At 39.7% G+C, this 19,094-nt stretch overlaps 1 long non-coding RNA gene across 1 annotated transcript in view; it reads right to left on the bottom strand.

The window, feature by feature from the left end:
• LOC104854112 overlaps positions 1-19,094 on the bottom strand; it is a 75,565-nt gene that overhangs the window by 56,051 nt on the left and 420 nt on the right. The gene's annotated exons all lie outside the window — the stretch shown is intronic.

Raw genomic sequence — 19,094 nt, 5'->3', positions numbered from 1 at the left:
AAAAAAAAAAAAAAAAAAAAAAAGCCAACCACTGTGGAAATCAATGTGGAGATACCTCAAAAAACTAGGCTTAGAGGTCTCATTTGACCCAGCTATCCCTCTGTTGGGTATCTCTCCAAAAGAATTAAAAGAATCAGGGGTCTGGGGATTTAGCTCAGTGGTTCCAGCACCTGCTTCACAAGCGCAAAGTCCTGAGTTTGATCCCCAGTACCAAAAAAAAAAAAATTAAAAAAATAAAAGGATCATACCACAGCAATATATGCACACCCATGTTTACAGCAACAGTTTGTAATGGCTAAAACTTGGAAACAGCCCAACTGCACATCAACTGGAGACTGGATAAAGAAGATGTGGTTCTTCTATAAAGTGGAGTACTACTTAGCCATAAAGAATGAAAAACTAGAGACATTTATAGCTAAATGGTTGCACATTGAGGCCACACTCTTAAGTGAAATAAATAGGACACATGAGTAAATCCCAAATAGTTTCTCTGGTATGAAAAACAAAGTGTAAATAAGGTTCAAATGGTGTAATTGATAATGTGAAATAGGAAGAAAAGGTCTAAAGGAGAAGGGTAGGGGAAAGGAAATAAGGGAAAAGAAAAACAAAATATATATATATAAAATGGAAACAAAGTCTTTGTAAATAGGTAAGGGTTAAGGGGATAAAGGGAGGGCAGGGGTATGGGGGAAAAATAACCACAATACATCAGGTAAAGGTACAAGATCCCAATGATAAATATAAATGTACTATTTATCTTAAATGTACCAATAAACTTAATGGAAAAAAAAGAATAAAGCTGCTATAAGCATTCACATGGTCTTTCTGAGAACATAAGTTTTCATTTCTCTTGGATAATAAACACCTAGGAGCATGATTACTGGGGTTGTATGATGAATATGTATCTGAAAAAAATTGAACCAGCAATTCCAGACCTACACCCCCATGCGCAAATAGTATAAAACAGCCTCTTTTATAAGGTATGTACTCTCCAACCTGCCACAGTTCCTAAGACTCCTTATTAAAACGCTTGATCGCTCCAATTAGATTCACTTGAAGTACCTGCTTAGAGCCTACAGACAATTCAAGGCATTGGGGAGGAGAGAGGAGCGTGGTATTAATTAGATTTGAAATTTACAAACTTTTGTGTAGAGAATACACTGAGGTGGGAAGAAAAGATGAAAACAGGGACTGCAATTAAGCACTGAATCATGTCCTGAAAGAGCATGGTAAGGATTAGGTAGAGTTGTTTCAACGGAAAAGATGAGAAGACAACAAAAGAAGTAAGTTTTTGTTTGTTTTTGGTACTGGGGATCAAAACATCCCACTCTACCCCGCTTCTAGCTAAATTGCCCAGGCAGGACTCTAACTTGTGATCCCTCGGTGCTGGGATTACATGTTTACGCCACTGGGCCTGGCTGGCAACTGAGGTAATATTTATCCAGTAACTCTCAACAGAAGTTTGTGATGGAAAGGATATCAGGTGAGAGATCCCAAAGACTATGACCTTCAATTTCTGACTTATACAACGAGGTGGTCAGAAGTGCCATTTACAGAAATGGGCAATGTTAGAGCCACAGCAACACTGACAGGAGGAAATGAAGGTTAAGAGTTCAGTCTGGGGCCAGGGGTTTGACTAAGTGGTTCTGCTGCCTGCCTTGCACCACAAGGACCCGAGTTCAATCCCTGGTACCAAAAAAAAAAAAAAAAGAGTTCAGTTTGAAATGCAAATTTAAGATGCCTGTGAGGCACCCAAGTGGAGGTGGCAAAGTAACTAGCATCCGAAAGAAATGGAGAAACACATTTGGCACTTACTGACATATAAATGTTATTTAAAGCCACAAGACTGGATTTGATCTCCTACAGAGAAAGAAAATAGGAGGATTTAAGGCTAAGCCTGGAGAAAAAATCTCATACTCAAGAGGCTGAGGTGAAGAACAGCTAGCAAAAGAGACAGAATGGCAGGACACGTGGAATGAACTAGGTATTAGGAAGAAAAAACTAGGAAAATAGTGTCATTCCAAGGGAAAAACTATGCCAAATATCACTTGAGAAGTAAAGAGTTTAATTCATTCAGAGATAAATAGATAGATAGATAGATAGATAGACAGATAGATATCACCTACTACATGCCAAGTACTATCAGTGTTAAGAATACAACCATAAACAAAGTCTCCACACAAATTCTCTATGATGAATGGGATCATTATGTACACCTAAAATGTACCAATCAACTTTTTTCTTTTTTTGTGTGTTTTTTGTTTTTTCAGTTTGTTTTTTGAGACAAGGTCTCACTTTGTAGTTCAGGCTGGCCCTGAACTCAAGGGAATGCTCCTGCTTTAGTCTCTCAAGGGCTGGGATTACAGGCATGTGCCACCATGCCTGGCATGCACCTTCAGAAACCGTCATCTGTGGGAGAAGGAACAATAAACAAACATTAAATAGTGGCAGAGTACTGTGAAATAAGTGATGCAGGATAAGGGAAACTGGAAATGCCAGGGACTTTACATAGGGGTATAGTCAGAAATTCTGAGACTACTTTATATGTATATGAAGAATGAGCTAAAGTAAGTAAATATGGGTCAGGGATTTAGCTCAGTGGCACTGCGCCTGTCTCCCAAGCCCAATGTCCTGAGTTTGATCCCCTATTTTAAAAAAAGTAAATATACCAGAGGTACTGACACCCTATTTTTTCAAAGAGAGGGTCTTGCTGTGTTGCCCAGGCTGTTCTCAAACTCCTGAGCTCAAATAATTCTCCTTCTTCAGCCTCCCACATGCTGAGATATGTACTGCCATGCCCATCAATATTGCTTTTTCATATTTGATTTCTCTGATAAACAGACATAAAAAAAGCAAGGGCATAAATCACAAAGATTCACAGAGAATATTTCAGGTAGATGTACAACAAGCACAAAGACCTGGTAGACTCACACAGCAAGGAAACCAACCAGTGGGGTAGCAGCAGTGTAAGCAAGAAAGGGTGTGGTAGAGATACTCTGGCTCCTAAAGAACAGATCATAAGAAATCAAGTCCAGTTTTTTCTCCTGCCTCAGCTAGTACACCATCGGGCTGCTCTCTGCTACCTCGCAGTAGCAGCAGCTGCCTGCTGAAGCCTCCCACACCCTGCCCAGGCCCCCAGCCCTGCTGTCACTGTCCACTCAGCTCACTGCTATTCCCAAGGGTCACAGGAGACAGATGAGGAGTTTGATGCTCCACTGGGTGACATGCTCAAGCCAGATACAGATGCCTGGGAACTGTTTAAATGGATGAACACGTCTGTTAGCAATGATCCAGTTCCAGTACTCAAAATCATTGATGCTGCTTTTACAGCAAGCAGATGGTTAAATAATTCTGCTAGAGTTGTTTGTATCCTAAAGGTTAAGGACCAAGAAGGACCTCCTAGGGAAACCTTCTCTTGTGCCATCCAAGAATTCAGACAAATTTTAAACAGACCCAAAGGAAGTGAGCCTTGACAAAGTAAACCCTCACAGATGGGATTCCTTGAAAAAAGGTTTTTATTTGAATAAAAATGCCTTTACTGAGCACCAAACCATATAGTGGTAATCTGGCCTTTATTAAACAGAAAATGTGTTTGAACTGGAAAAGAAAGAAAGAGAGAAGAAAGTAAGCAGGTGCAGAATCAGCAATTCCAATTCAAAGGAACTGACTGCAATAATTCAGGCAGGTGACGACCGTGTGATGGTCAGTTTGTGTCAGCTGGGCTAAGTAACAGTTGTTATTCAATCAAACATGAACAAGCTGGGCGTGGTGGTGCACGCCTGTAATCCCAGCACTCAGGAGGGAGGCTGAGGCAGGAGGATCGCTGTGAGTTCGAGACCAGCCTGGGCTACATAATGAGCTCCAGGTCAGTCTTGACTACACAGTGAGACGTCTCAAAAAACAAATAAACAAACAAACAAAAAAAACATTAACAGAAGTGTCCTGTGAAGGTATTTTATAGATGTTATTAATGTTCATAATCAGTTGACTTTAAGTAAAACAGACTGGCATAAGTAATCCAGGTGAGCCTGTGTCAATCCATTCAAAGGCCACAAGAGCAAATATGAGGTCCCCACCCCCACCCCCACCACATTCAGGCTGGACTCCCTTAACAGCCCCAGGGTCAATCCCTTGCAACAAATTCCTTGTATCTCCTACTAGTTCTGTTTCTCTGGCTGAGCCTTGACTGGTACCAATTTTGACATCTGGAAGTAAGATGCTGCTATAACAAATACTTAAAAATGAGAAAGTGGCTTTAAAATTGGAAATGGAGGGCCAGGGATTTAGCTCAATGGTGCCACCACCTGCCTCGCAAGCAAAAGGTCCCAAATTCAATCCCCAGTACCAAAAAATATATAGATAAAATAAAACTTGAAATGGAGAAAGGCTGGAAGAATTTTTAGGAGCCTTTTAAACAGATAAAGTGAGACACACAATACAAAAATCTCACATTGTTTTAGAGAATACACACATTTTAATAAGCAGAATTCTAGTAAAAATATGAACGCTAAAGGTACTTCTGAGAGACTCAAACAGACACGAGAAACATGTTAATTGAAGGAAAAATAGTCTTTGTTAAACAGTGGTGAAAAACATAGCTGAATCATATCGATACTACAGTTGCATGGAAAGCAAAACATTTTTGGTGGGTTTTTTTTGTTTTGTTTTGTTTTAGTTGATTTTTTTGTTTGGTTTGGTTTTTCTTTCTTGTTTTTGTGGGGTTTCTGTTTTTGTTTTTTTGACAGGGTCTCACTATGCCTCAAATTCATAGCAATTCTCATGGCTCAGCCTCCCTACGGCTGGGATTACAAGAATGTGCTACCATGAATAGCAGATTTGGGTTTTCCTGAGGAATGTCTCACTCTGTTATCCAGCTGGCCTGGAACTGTGATTCTCCTAACTCAGACACCTGAGCACTGGGATTCCAGACATGCACCACCATGTTTGGCTAAAAAGAAGAATTTTTCAAGAACCAAGATATATCATGTAAAGGTACAAGATCCCAGAGATAAATGTAACTGTATTGTTTGCTTTGAATGTACCAATAAACTGGGCATGGTGGAGCACGCCTGTAATCCCAGCACTAGGAAGGCTGAGGCAGGAGGACTGCTGTGAGTTCGAGACCAGCCTGGGCTATGTAGTGACTTCAAGGTCAGTCTCAACTACATAGTGAAACCTTGTCTCAAAAAAAAAAAAAAAGTGCCAATAAACAATGAGGAAAAAAGTAGAATTTTTAAGCAATAAATTCATACATTCTGTTGAGATTTCCAGGCAACATACTGAAAGTATAGTCTTCAGTGCTTGCAGTAAAATGCAAGAGGAAAAATAAATTGATCAAAGAAATTTGATGATTTAAGAAATTGTGTTTATCTACATCACAAAAGATGCTAAATTTAGGAGATTCACTGCTAAGAAAGCATGATGTGGAAAGAAACACCAAGGGTATCACTAGACAACCTTTACTAGTGCTGAAAGTACTCTATTAGGCATGTGATTATGTACCCCGTCAACCAACTCTAAGGAAAATCTAGGACTAGGGATGAGATTATCCAGGAAGGCTCTACAAAGGACTCTCTTGTCTAATGACAAGAATTCTTGAGATACACACAGGAGAGTCACAAGGTTTCTGAGAATGCTGTATCCGCAGAAACACTGACACCTTGGCCTTAAAAGAGAATAAAAAAAAAGAAAGGCAGCATTAGGGTTGAGCTCAGTGGTACAGTGCTTGCCTAGCATGTGTAAGGCTCTGGGTTTGATCCCCAGCAACACCCCCTGCAAAAAAAAAACTACTGGACTACAGAAATTCTACACAGGATTAACACAACTACTCTTCAAGCCATAAAAAGAAGGAAATTCTCATACATGGCACTAAGTTAAATAAGCCACTAATATGAGGTGCTTAGAGTAACTAAAATTGGAGACAGAAAATAGAAGGGTGAGTGTCAGGAGCTGGGGGAAGGTGAGAACAGAGAGTTAACTGGTTATGAGCATTCTGTCTCAGTCCTGTAAGGTAAAGAGTCCCTGGGATGGCTGATGGTAATGGCTGTACAATGATATGAATGTACTGAACACCACTAAACAACACACTTAAAATGGTTACTATAGTAAATTCTGTTATAAATTTATTATCACAATTTTTTTTTTTTTTTTTTTTTTTTTTGTACCAGGGATCGAACTTCCATCCTTGTGCTTTCTTGCAAGATAGGCGATGCAACCACTCAGCAAAATCCCTGGCCCTATTATGACAATTTTTAACAACTGAAGTAGAAAAACCTATTCAGGTAATCTGAGAGCAGAGGCCACAGACACAGGCCCAGAAAACAGTCTCGAGCCACAGAGAATTACTTCTGGGATTTAAAACCTAATAATTTCCCTGCTGGATGTTGACATCACAGGTCAGTGACCCATTCATTCCTCGCATTTTCTCTCTTCTGAAACGGGAATGTCTATAACTGCTATACTATGCCTATGATATATGCCCCACAATATTGTATTCTGAGAACAGATAACACGTGATTTACATGAAGAGAATTTACATTCTGGAGCTGATATTTAAGATGATATCTTAGACTTGCGTTGATGCTGCAGTGGGTTAGTACTTTTGGGGACTGTGGAATTGCATGACTGTACTGTACTTCACACGTAGGGCAAAAAAAAAATCTCTAGGGACCAGTGAGCAGACTACAGTTGGCTGAAAATACCCCCAAGGGGGACCTGGCACCTGTGAATATCATCCTATAAAGAAAATTTTTAGAAGAAGAGGGAGATCCTTGCAGATATAAGTTAAGGATTTGACACAGGGAGATTAGCCTGGATTATCCAGACAGGCCCTAAATGCAATTGCATGGCCCTGTAAGAGAGGGAGGCAAAGATCTGACAAAAACAGAGAAACAGACTAACAGTGATTTGAAGGTTGAAGGGATGATACCACAAACCAAGAAATGCCAGTAGCTAACAAGCTGTAAAAGGTAAACAAGACTCCTCTAAAGCTTCTGAAAGAATACAGCCCCAGTGACACTATGTTTAGCCTAGAGAAACCAATTTCACATGCCTAAGAGAATAAATGTGTTGTTAAAAGCCACCAATATAGTTACTTGTTACAGCAGCCATAGCAAATTAAACTACACAGATAATTTAAACAAAGGTAATTATGGTGAAGATCTTAAGGAGTGATGAGATTATTATATTCTGAAAACAGAAAAGAATTTGAAGATACAAGTGGTTCTTCCATTCACGAACTTCTTTCCACAAGTCTGGGTGCAAACCGAATTGGATAGGAACCAAATAATCAAACTTTAATTTGATTTAATTTGATAATAATCAAATTTTCCCATAAGGTCAACACTGAACCTAACCATTGAATTTGATTCAATTCCTATCCATTTCAGTTTGCAACCAGAATTGTGGAAAGAATTAAATTCTTGAACCAAGGCACCACTGTAACTGGATTCCATGAAGTGAGAAAGATGACTACAAGTTTCTTGCCTTAGTAACAGAAGATGAGTTATTGTTTCACTAAACTATGGAAAAATACAACATACAAGTCAGTGGTGACCACATTGAAAATGATTTTGGCAGAATATGGGCTAGATAACAGAAAGGAGAAGGTTAGAAAATCCAGAGGAGATGGACATAGTGGCGCATGCCTGTAATCTCAGCACTCAAGAAGCTAAGACAGGGGCCAGGGATTTAAATCAGTGGTTTTGCCACCTGCCTCCAAGGCACAAGGTCCCAAGTTTGATCCCTGGTACCAAAAAAAAAAAAGAAGCAGCAGCAGCAGCAGCTAAGACAGGAGGACTGCCCCAAGTGGCACATGCCTGTAATCCCAGTACTCCGAGAGACTGAGGCAAGAGATGGTAAACTGAAGCCAAGCCTGGGCAACTTAGTGAAACCCTGTCTCAAAATAAAACAAGGGCTGAGGATATAGTTCAGCACAAAGGCCCTGGGTTCAATCCCAGAATAGTGAAAGAAAGGGAGGAGAGGGAAGAAGGAATCCACAGTACTAGGATCTTATAATTTATTTTGCATGCTGTATTGTTCTCTTTCCAGTTAAGCTGTTCATGCTGTTCATCGCCCTCAACTTCATCTAGCTCCAATCTTTTATAGACCAAAGTTCAAGTAACAAGTTGGTAAAGTCTCAACCCACCATGTTCAAGGGAATATAAGTCAAAGGAGGTAAATGTTTTTGGGGTTTTTTTCTCTTTTTATTGAGTTTATTGGTACATTCTAGGTATACAGTACAGTTACATTCACTACAGGGATCTTGTACCTTTACATGACAGGTCTTGGTTCTCATTTTTTCCCCTTGTCCCTACCCTCCCTTCACCCCCTCTTCCCCTCCCCATTTACAAACACTTTAATTCGATTTTTTCATTTTCTCATTTTTTTCTTTTCCCTTATTCCTCTTCCCCTACCCTTCCCACTTGCCCTACACCTTTAGCCCTTTTCTTCCTATTTCGCATTGTTAATTGTCCCATTAGGATCTTGAGTACTATTATAGTTTTTCACACCAGAAAAACTATTCGGTATTTATACATGTGACTTATTTATTTCACTTAGGAGTATATCCTCAAAATGTATTCATTTTCCTATGAATGACTCTAATTTCTCATTCTTTATGGCTGAGTAGTATTCCACTTTATAGAAAAACCACATCTTCTTTATCCAGTTTCCAACTGATGGTCAAATGGGCTGTTTCCAAGTTTTAGCTATTACAAACTGTGCTGCTATAAACATAGGTGCACATATGTCACTGTGATATGATTCTTTTAATTCTTTTGGAAAGATACCCAGCAGAGCTATGGCTGGGTCAAATGGAACCTCTAGTCCCAGCTCTTTGAGGTATCTCCATATTGATTTCCATAGTGGTTGCACCAGTCTGCACTCCCACCAACAATGGAGAAGGGTCAAAAGAGGTAAATGTTCAGAGCACTGCCCTTTGAGCAGAAGGGGTTTCATTCATTCATCAAGTATTTATTGAGAACCTGCTAACACACTATGCCAAGCAATATGCTGGATGCCAAGAATACAGAAGTAAAAAGATATACATGGTCCCTGGCTTCACAAAGATTATGAAAAGAAAAAAGTAAGGGCTAAGGATATAGCTCAGCACTACAGTTGCTGCCTAGCACGCTCAAGCCCCTGGGTTCAAATCCTAGTAAAGCCAAAAAAAAAAAAAATTGTTTAAAACAAAATTGTAATTACAGCTTGTACTACAAAAGAAATCTTCTGGTTGCTATGAATAATTAACATGTACTGAACAACTACTGCATGTTAAATGCTTTACATGTAACTTTGTTTAGTTCTCAAACCTATCGCATCAGAAAAAAAGAGATTTTAAAAGATGAATACTCTTGCCCAAGATCACAGAGACAGTGAATAGTACAGCCAGGATGGAAAACAGAATCATTCAACCCAAAATAGATCACTATATCTTCAATTACTATTTCTCCTACTATTTTCATTGAAGGGAAACAAACTATGCTTTTAAGAAACAAAACAAGTGGGTCGGGGATTTAATTCAGTGGTTCCGCTGTCTGCCTGGCAAGCGCAAAGTCCTGAGTTTGATTTCTGGTACCAAAATAGAAAGAAAAAAACAAAACAAAACAAGTAAGTGCCCAGAAAAGGTAGGCAGAAAGCACTACAAAGGAAAAGTTATGAGAATTCCTGCTCTAAAAAGAGCTTTCTAAGTTTTCTAAGCTCATTTGATGAAGGTGAATTTTGAGAGTATTCAAAAACCCCTTAACACTTCCAAATAGAACAAAAGGTTACATACACTATAATTAACTCAGTTTTATTTAGGCACCCAATGGGTTATGTTGAAAATAAAATGTCATGAATAGCTTGTACAAATTGTACAAATTGTGTCCACTTTTTATTCACAGTGATTGACTATGTTCACCTTCAGAATAGGCTCTCAGGAAAGGGGCAGGTCAGTCATGCTACAGAGGCTCATTTAGGAGAATGATTAAATAATTATCTGACTTGATATACACGAAGATTCATAATGAATACTATAAGCTGGGCATGCTGGCGCACGCCTGTAATCCCAGCACTCAGGAGGCTGAGGCAGGAGGATTGCTGCGAGTTCGAGACCATCCTGGGCTACATAGTGAGTTCCAGGTCAGTCTCAACTACATAGTGAGAACCTGTCTCAAAAAACCAAAACAAACAAACAAACATAATGACTACTATAAAAATAAACCATACCATCCTATGGACAAGTTCTGGGTAAAGAAAATCTAAATTCATTTCATTTTCAACCATTAGTGTATGATTTCATCATATTCTTGGTTCCCTATTCCATTCCTGACCACCCTCACCCCCCCATAAAAAGAGTACGAACAGAAAGGAAATAGTAAGGCGACAATGTGAAATAGTTTTATAACTGAAGTTATAAAATAGGATAAAATACTATATCATTGTCATCAATGTCATGACCTTAGGAAATAAACCTGCAATGTCAGGTTTAAAGACTAAAAGGCTCAGAAACAGAAGCTTTAACTCAGAAAAAGTGATTTTCACTGATATGGGGAAAGAAAATGACCCTTACTTGTAATTTCTAAATTCTCTTTCCCTACCTCAAAATAAAGACAATGTGCATATAGCAAACTCAAAAAGACTACGTTAATGGGCTAGGGATGTAGCTTAGTAAGATAGTGTTTGGATTTTATCCCCAGCATTGAAGAAAAAAAAAAAAGCATGATAGTGCACACCATTAGTCCCAGAACTCCAGGAGGCTTAAGCAGGAAGATCAGCCTTACCTGGGTAATTTAGAACTTAATGAGACCCTGCCTTAAAATAGTTTTTTTGTTTTTTTTTTTTTAAGGGCTGGAGATATATCTCAGTATGAAAGCTCTAGGTTCATTCCTCAGCAATGAAAAGAGAAAACTAATTGAAATATATCAATCATATTAGTAAACATAAAATTAACAAAAAAAACAAGGCTGAGCATGTAACTCAATGAAAGAGCATTTATCCAGCCTAGGCAAGGCCCTGGGTTTGTTCCTCAGCAGCACACACACACACACACACACTCTTAAAAAGAAAGCCAAAGTTTCAACCATAATAAAACCATTCTAACACCAAAAGGCAACATAGTATACTGTAAAGTATGACAAGACAACTTTCTGAGTTCCTGTAAATGTTGTGGTAGTGAAAAATATGCAGAAATTAACCATGATTAAGAGACCCTGACATTACTTAAACCATTTACAGTTAAAAGAGCACTAAAACAATAACAAAAAAATTTTAAATGTGGACATTACAGTATATACCCTTATTTGGTAATACCTATTGAACAACTTAACATATGAGGTCATGATTATAGTTTCATTTCAGGAATGGCAACAAAATACATATAAGGTATTCCTTGTGGTAATAATCAAGGTATTATAGCTCTTTAAATATTCTTTAAATTACTCCATATATACATATATATATATACACATATATATATATGTGTATATATATATATGTATATATGGAGTAATTTAAAGAATATTTAAAGAGCTATAATACCTTGATTATTACCACAAGGAATTCTCCTTTAGAGACATTTTCACTAACTATGCAACAGACCTGGAATAGGAAGAGACATTTACCAGAGGCAAAAATGTAGGCACCTCAAACACACTGTTCTAGGGAGTCAGATCATTTAATTCAGACAGGTATGGGTTCAAGTCTTAACTGTGACCTTCCTAAATTAGTTCCTCTCCAAGCCTGTCACTCATCTACAAAACACTCATCTACATTTATTTCATAGAATGGAGGTGAGATTTAAGGGATTGGCACAACATGTATCATAAAGTAGATGCCAGGCACTTCCCTTTACCTTTGTCCATATCCTTCCAACAACCTCATGTTGTAAGAATGAACTCCATTTCACAGATGAAGAAACTGAGTCATAAATTGCAGCAATAAGCCTATCACACCTGGTGATATCCTCACACCCGAGATGTCCTCCCACCCTCAAACTGTCATGTAACTTCTTGGCTATACTCTCCCAGATTAGGGAGTTCAGAATTTTTTTCAAATTATATCCACTGTACTTCACTTTTTTGTTTTTTGAGACAAGGTCTCACTATGCAGTTCAGGTTGGCCTTGAACTCACTGTGTAGCCCAGGCTGACCTCGAACAAGCAATCCTCCTGTCTCAGCCTCCCAAGTGCTGGGATCACAAGTGTGTGCCACCACACCCAGCTCCATTAATAATTTTAGAGAATAAAGACCTTTTAATAGCCTGCCCATCTTAAAATTCAGTAACAAATTTAAGATACACTCCAGATTTCAAAAAGAAATTACCAGCTAAATTCATTACCAGCTCTCATTTACATAGGCAATAACTTCTAAATGCATATTAATAAGAGTGGGGAGCTGGGCACAGTGGTACACACCTGTAATTCTGGCTACTTAGGAAGCTGAAACAGGACAGTTGCCAAGTTCAAGATCAGCTTGGGGAACTTAGCAAGACCCTGTCTTAAAATAAATTAAAAAGGATAGGGATGTAGATCAGAGTACAGCACACCTAGATTTAATCTCCAAGACCACAAAAAAAAAAAAAAAAAATGAAGAGAGAGCCAATGAAGCATACAGCACAAAAGTAAAACTGAGGTGGGCTAGGGATATAGTTCAGTGGCGCCACGCCTGCCTGGCAAGCACAAGGTTCAGAGTTCAATTTCCAATACCAAAAAAGAAAGAAAGAAAACTGAGGTATTTGAAGAAGAAAAAAAGAACGGAAGAAAAAAGGATTTGAACAATACTCTTTCCAAGGATTCTACAGACTTTTTTTTTTTGGTACCGGGGATCGAACTCAGGTCCTTGCACTTTTGAGGCAGGTGGTGGAACCACTGAGCTAAATCCCCAGCCCTTACAGACTTTTCATTACAGCTATGTGAGCAGGCCTTAAACAATGGCTGAGGAGGTGGACTGGACTCAGTTAGTTGCCAGGTTGTCACAGAACATCAAACCACTTGATTTCTCAGTATCCACTGAGAGTTGAATGAGTGACTGAACCACAGAACAGAAGCAACTTAAGCAGTTAGCTTCACAAAAGGAACCCTGGCAGATCACCCAATTTCTGCTTTAACGCCTTCAGTGACACTGAGTTCAACTATCTCCTCTCTTCAGACCTGATATAGAATTATTTTTAGAAATCAATGCAGTTTTGGCTTGTTTTGCAAAGTGAGGACTAGGATCAGGAAGCACTAAGCTATACCCCAGCTTTCTTTTTTTTTCCCGTTTTGATGGTGTATTATCAGGTATATTACTTTTCTCAAAATACCTGACACCCAAAGTTAAAAGAGGAAAGGTTTATTCTGGCTCACACTTTGTAGAGGTAGAGCCCATAATCAGTGGGATCCGAGGCAGAATGGCATGGCAGAAGGGTATCAGAGAAGAAAAACTAGTATACAGGCAGAAGGCAGCAAAAGCAGCAAAAAAGCAACCCTCTTTCTATCCCTTACATCCTATCCACCCTTAAGGCAGCTAGCACTCACACCCAAGGTGGGGCACCCTTAATCCTAGCACCACACCATGAATCAACCCCAACATCACATCCTATATCCCAGCAGCACACACCCTAGATCCAACCACCTCTGAAAAGCCCTACCTATGACTGCATGAGGTTTGGGGGGGATATCTAGACACAAATCATAACAGATGGTCTTCAACTTTAACTCCTGAGCAGCTAGGACTGCAAGGGTGCCCCTGAGTCTTGATTTAACTGTGCAGTTGAGCTAACTAAAACCACTGGCTCACTCTGCCTTGTGAAATCAAAATTCTCTACACTAGATTATTGAATTGAAAAAACATGCTGAAGTAGCAATGGCTGACATTTAAATGTCCCTTTATGAATACTTTCATCATTGTACACTCGTTCATCTCTGACTCCAGCCTCATTCAGTCTGTCCATGCTGCTGCCAAACGCCAGTAACCATGGATCCTAATTATCACCACGATGGGCATGTGAAACTGTTCCAAGGACTCTTTTTTTATTTACTTACTTCTCACCACAGCAATATAAAGTAGGCACCTTTATTATCCCCATTTTACATCTAGTAAGACAGAGAGAGGACAAAAGTATGTCATACACCCCTACAGCACACAAGCAGAGCCTAGATTCCAACCCAGACGCTATAGCTCATGTTAACTGCCTATCTATCCCTCTGATAACATCACTTTTTTCAATATCAGAAATATGAACCCACCCTTTCCTTACACACAAAGATCAAATATTTATCCTTACTATCAATGCTGGCCTATGTTACTGTACTCACATTTCATGTGGACTGGGGGTGTGGTTCGGTGGTAGAGCACTGGGCTGGCATATACAGACTTGGGTTCAATCCCCAACAATAGGGAAAACGAAACTGGCCCTAATTCAGTGTCCCTTTCCACATATTATCTAACCCTGTGGAAGGCACACGATAAGTTTGTTTGTTTGTTTGTTTTCGTACCAGGAATCAAACTTGGGACCTTGTGTTTGCATGGCAGGTGGGTCGCACTGAGCTAAATCCCCGGCCCTACAATAAGTATTTTTAAGTATTTAAAAAATTAGAGCTTTCTTTCCAGCACGGCATGATAGCACATATCGTAATCTCAGTACTCCAGAAGGCTGACGCAGAAGGACTGCAAGCTCCAGCCCAGCCTGGGCAAATCGGCAACTTACTGAGACTCTGTCTCAAAATTTAAAAAATTATAAAAAGGACTGGAGATTTAGCTCAGGGGTTCCGCTGCCTGCCTTGAGAGCACAAGGACCTGAGTTCGATCCCCAGTACCAAAAAAAGAAAAAAAAAAGAAAAAAGAAAATGAAAATGTTCCTTATGTCAGTTCCAACTATCATCCCCAAGCATATATACTTTCATACATACAAAATGTTTTTTCATGACCATTTTATAATCAATATTCACTAAGCATTTAGTATGTCCCAAGAACAATTCTTGAAGCAGGGAACTCAAAAAAAAAAGCCCAGCACAGGCCTGTAGTCCTTGCTAATCAGGAGGCTAAGGCATAACAGAAAGATCACTTAAATCCAGGAGTTCAAGACCAGCCTGGACAACACAGAGAAACCTCACTTAAGAAAAAAAGAAGAAGAAAAGAAAAAAAGTATCTTTGCCCTTGGGAAGCTTAAAGTCTGGTATATGCTCTTACTATGCAGTGTTCTCTCTAAATGTAATAAAGTAATCTTTGTTAATATGATTTCAAAATTCTAATTCTTCCTTTGTAAATTAATTGGCTATGTCTACAAATTATTTGGGGAGAGCGGTACACAGATTTAAACTGCAGTCTCAAGAGAAGCCTATGCTTAAAAACTTTGTAAAGTGCCTTGTTTAGAATTTATGTGTATCAAATGTCCTTCATTTCATTGTATGCGTCCACAGGCTACATCTCTTAGTAACTCTACATTTATAAGTATAAAAGAGCACCACTATAGATAAACTTTATTACAGTAACTGTTAGTGACTCTAAATCAAAAATGAAACTATTTCACAGAAAATAATTTGTGAAAGATGAAGGAAAATGATGTGGATAGAACTTTCTAATCTCTTTTTTTGGGGGGAACCGTGAATCGAACTCAGGTCCTTGTGCTTGTAAGGCAGGCAGCAGAACCACTAAGCTAAATCCCCAGCCCTCTAATCTCTTTTATATTTACTTCCAAGCCAGGCACAGTGGTGCATGCCTATAATCCCAGCACTCCAAGATGCTGAGGCAGGAGGCTAGCAAGTTCAACTCCAGCCTGGACAATTTAGCAATTTAGAAAGATTCTGTCTCAAAATGTAAAAGGAGAGGCCAGGGATTTAGCTCAGTGGCACTGTGCCTGCCTTGCAAGCGCAAGGTCCTGAGTTCAATGGCCAGTATAAAAAAAATTTTTTTAAAGAAAAGGGTCAAGGATGTAGTTTAGTGGCACCACACTTGTCTGGCAAGCACAAGATTCTGACTTCAATCCCTGGGTACCAGGGAAAAAATAAATGTAAAACAAAAATTTTAAGAAAAAAAAAATTTTTAAAGGGGGCTGGAGCTAACCATGGTGTTACATGACTGTAATCCCAGCACTCAGGAGGCTGAGGCAGTAAGATCACTAGAAATTTGAGTAAATTTCAGTAAATCCAACACCAAACTGAACTACATAAAAAGACCTGTCTCAAAAAATAAACATGTGAGCACCAGGAATTTAGCTCAGTGGTTCTGGCGACTGCCTCACCAACACAAGGACCTGAGTTCGATCCCCAGTACCAAAAAAAAAATAGACATGTGAAGGCAGGCCCTAGGTTCAGTCCTCAATATCACACACAAACAAAAATTACTTCCACAAAGCACTACTAAAGGAAAAGCGCATACTACACCCTAAAGCAGAGATTCAAGCCGTGGCTCACTGTGTAATGCTGGTTAACTTATTTAACTACCTCAGCCTCAGTTTTTTATCTTAAAGGAAAGGTAAAACTGACCTCATGGGGTCAGGATTAAGTAATACATCAGAAGCCTAGCTCAATGCCTGGAGAAAACAGAGGGTTATCCAGGAACATTAGCTTCCTTCCTCTTCCCTAGGGCTGCTAACTGCTGTCAGGTTTGTCAGGAGCCTGTTTGGGATCATCTTTATCAGAATCAAGCAAGCCTTTTTTTTTTTTTTTTTTTTTAAGACATTGTCTCACTTTGTAGATAGGGCCCGCTGGCCTTAATCTAACTCACTATTGTAGCCCGGGCTGGCCTCCAACTCATGGTGATCCTCTTGCTCAGCCTCCCAAATGCTGGGCTTAAAGGCATGTGCCATGCCCAGCTACATGAAGCTTTCACACCTCCAAAGGAAAAGCTCTCCCAATGCTCTTACAACTCTGGGTTTGCAACCAGATTTTATTTCTGTTTCTTAAAATCATCTGTCACTTTCTGCCTCTCCCATTAAACTACTAGCCTGAGAGCAAAGATGGTATCTCAATGATCTCCGCTCAGAGAAACAGCTGGCACATTTCAAGCCTTGAACAAAAGTCTGCGGAATGAGTAAATGAAGTTATTAAGAAGTACCAGTAATTACTACCGGGTGACCCAAAATTTATGGTTTTGCCCTTAATGCATTGAGATTCATTTTTAGACTTTTTAAAATCCCTCCTGCATAGCATTTGGCAGATTACTAAGAACATGAAAAGTCTACAATACATACTTTTGGGTGATGGGATCCACATTACACTTTGTTCTCTATGATTTAACTCTAAACAATCCTAACGGATGTGACTTTGGGAAGTTTTTTTTAGGGGGGTACAGGGGATCAAACTCAGGTCCTTGAGTTTGAGAGGCAATTGGCAGAACCACTGAGCTAAATACCAGGCCAAAGTCTTTTTTGTTTTGTTTTTCTTTTTCTTTTTTCTTTTTCACAGTAGTAGGGTTGAAATGAGAGAGCCCTGAACTATATTCTCAGTCCTCTATTTATTTTGAGATGGGGGTCCCACTTAATTGCCATGGCTGGCGGTGAACTTGTAATCCTCCTGCCTTGTGAGCATGGAAAACCTTTTCAAATAGGAGCTCGTAGCTGGGTGCGATGGCACACACCTGTAACTCCAGCTCACCTGGGAAGCTGAAGCAAAGGATTACAAGTTCAAGCCCAGCCTGGGTAATTTAATAAGTCAGCAAGACCTGTCTCAAAATTTTAAGAAATTAAAAAAGTACTGGGCATGTACAATATTACTCATGAGAAAACAGTTGGTTCAACAGCCAGTGCCACAAAAGTGGGAGGTTGTTCTTAACAGTACTGGCAAATAACTGAAGAAAACAGAGCTAAGCTACAAATACTTTTTCCTTATGTGCGTCTGTCTGTGTATGCATATTTTCCCTTTGTTTTTTCTTTTTTGTAATAGTGGAAATTGAACCAGGAGTCTCACGAATGCTAACCAAGTGCCTACCACTAAGCTAAATCCCTAGCTATATATATATATTTTTTTGAGGCCGGGTCTTGCTGGGTGGCCCCAAACTTTCGATCCTCTTGTTTCTGCCTTCAAGGAGTTGTGATTACATCAGGATTGAGCCACCACACCTACCCCTAAATAGCTTTAAAGAAAACAGTAATAGTTTGCTTCTAATTCATTTCACTAATAATTATTATAAAGCCCTTTGATTTGCTACGGAAGAGGTAAACATTAGGCAAAACTTAGTTTAATTTTTAGCCAAACATTCCCCACTCTGCGTGGCTGTACACTTCACCCCAGGAAGGCAACTGCTTTCAACAGTAAAACTCTATCAGTAAAATTGGGTGTATGGGGGGGGGTCTTCTAAAGTAAAACAGGTTTAACTTCTTATTGAAAAATCAAGTTTAAACTATAAGCTTTGGCTTCATTTAGAAAAGACCTTGAAATATCTCAAAAACTGGCAACTTGGGGACATGCCGGTTATCTTACAGGTTTGAAACTTGGTGAAAACACAAAAAGCGCAGGCATAATTTCATTACTGTATCCAAGGGACGTATTTCTCACACCTGTATATACAGAATCCATGCCATGCCAAGATTGGCAAGCAGTAAACTGTCCACCCAACTGCCCTTCACTTTCACCACGTAACAGAGAAAAGAGAAATCCTGACAAAGCCAAGCTGGGCTTAGTGCTTAAATACACACACCAGTCTGCACAACAGCAAAGCTATCTTGTGCCAAATACTGTGTCCAACATTTTATGTGAACTCTTAACATTCACCATTTACCAACCACCCTATGTGATGGGCACTATTATTATTCCCGTTTTGCAGCTGAGAAAGCTGGAGTGGAAGATTACATAGGTAGCAAACGGCAGGTTGGGGAGCTCCAGAGCTCAGGGCTTTTTTACGGTTACGGGGTCAGGGGCCATGTAATCAAAGCTTCCCCACACTTTAGACTCAGACACTTTCTGGGCTGTCAAGTTTCAAATCTACACAAGGCCCCTGCAAAGCGGATGGCATTCGGGCTGTCGCGCTTTCCGTCCAGGTGCATCTCTTTCCCTGAGGAGACCCAGGGATTCATCTGGATACGAGGCGTTCGCACAGACCCGGAAAAGCGCCGCAATGAAAAGGTACCCGGGGCGCAGCGAAGGCGGGAACCTCGGCGCCCCCCACCCTGCGCAGCGCGACCCGGCCGCGCGGTCC

Source organism: Fukomys damarensis, unplaced genomic scaffold (genome assembly GCF_012274545.1).
Source record: "Fukomys damarensis isolate Sample0158 unplaced genomic scaffold, DMR_v1.0_HiC HiC_scaffold_19, whole genome shotgun sequence".
NCBI classification, from domain to species: Eukaryota; Metazoa; Chordata; class Mammalia; order Rodentia; family Bathyergidae; genus Fukomys; species Fukomys damarensis.
The sequence above is the reverse complement of the archived record's forward strand: the minus strand, read 5'-3'. Positions and strand labels throughout refer to the sequence as shown.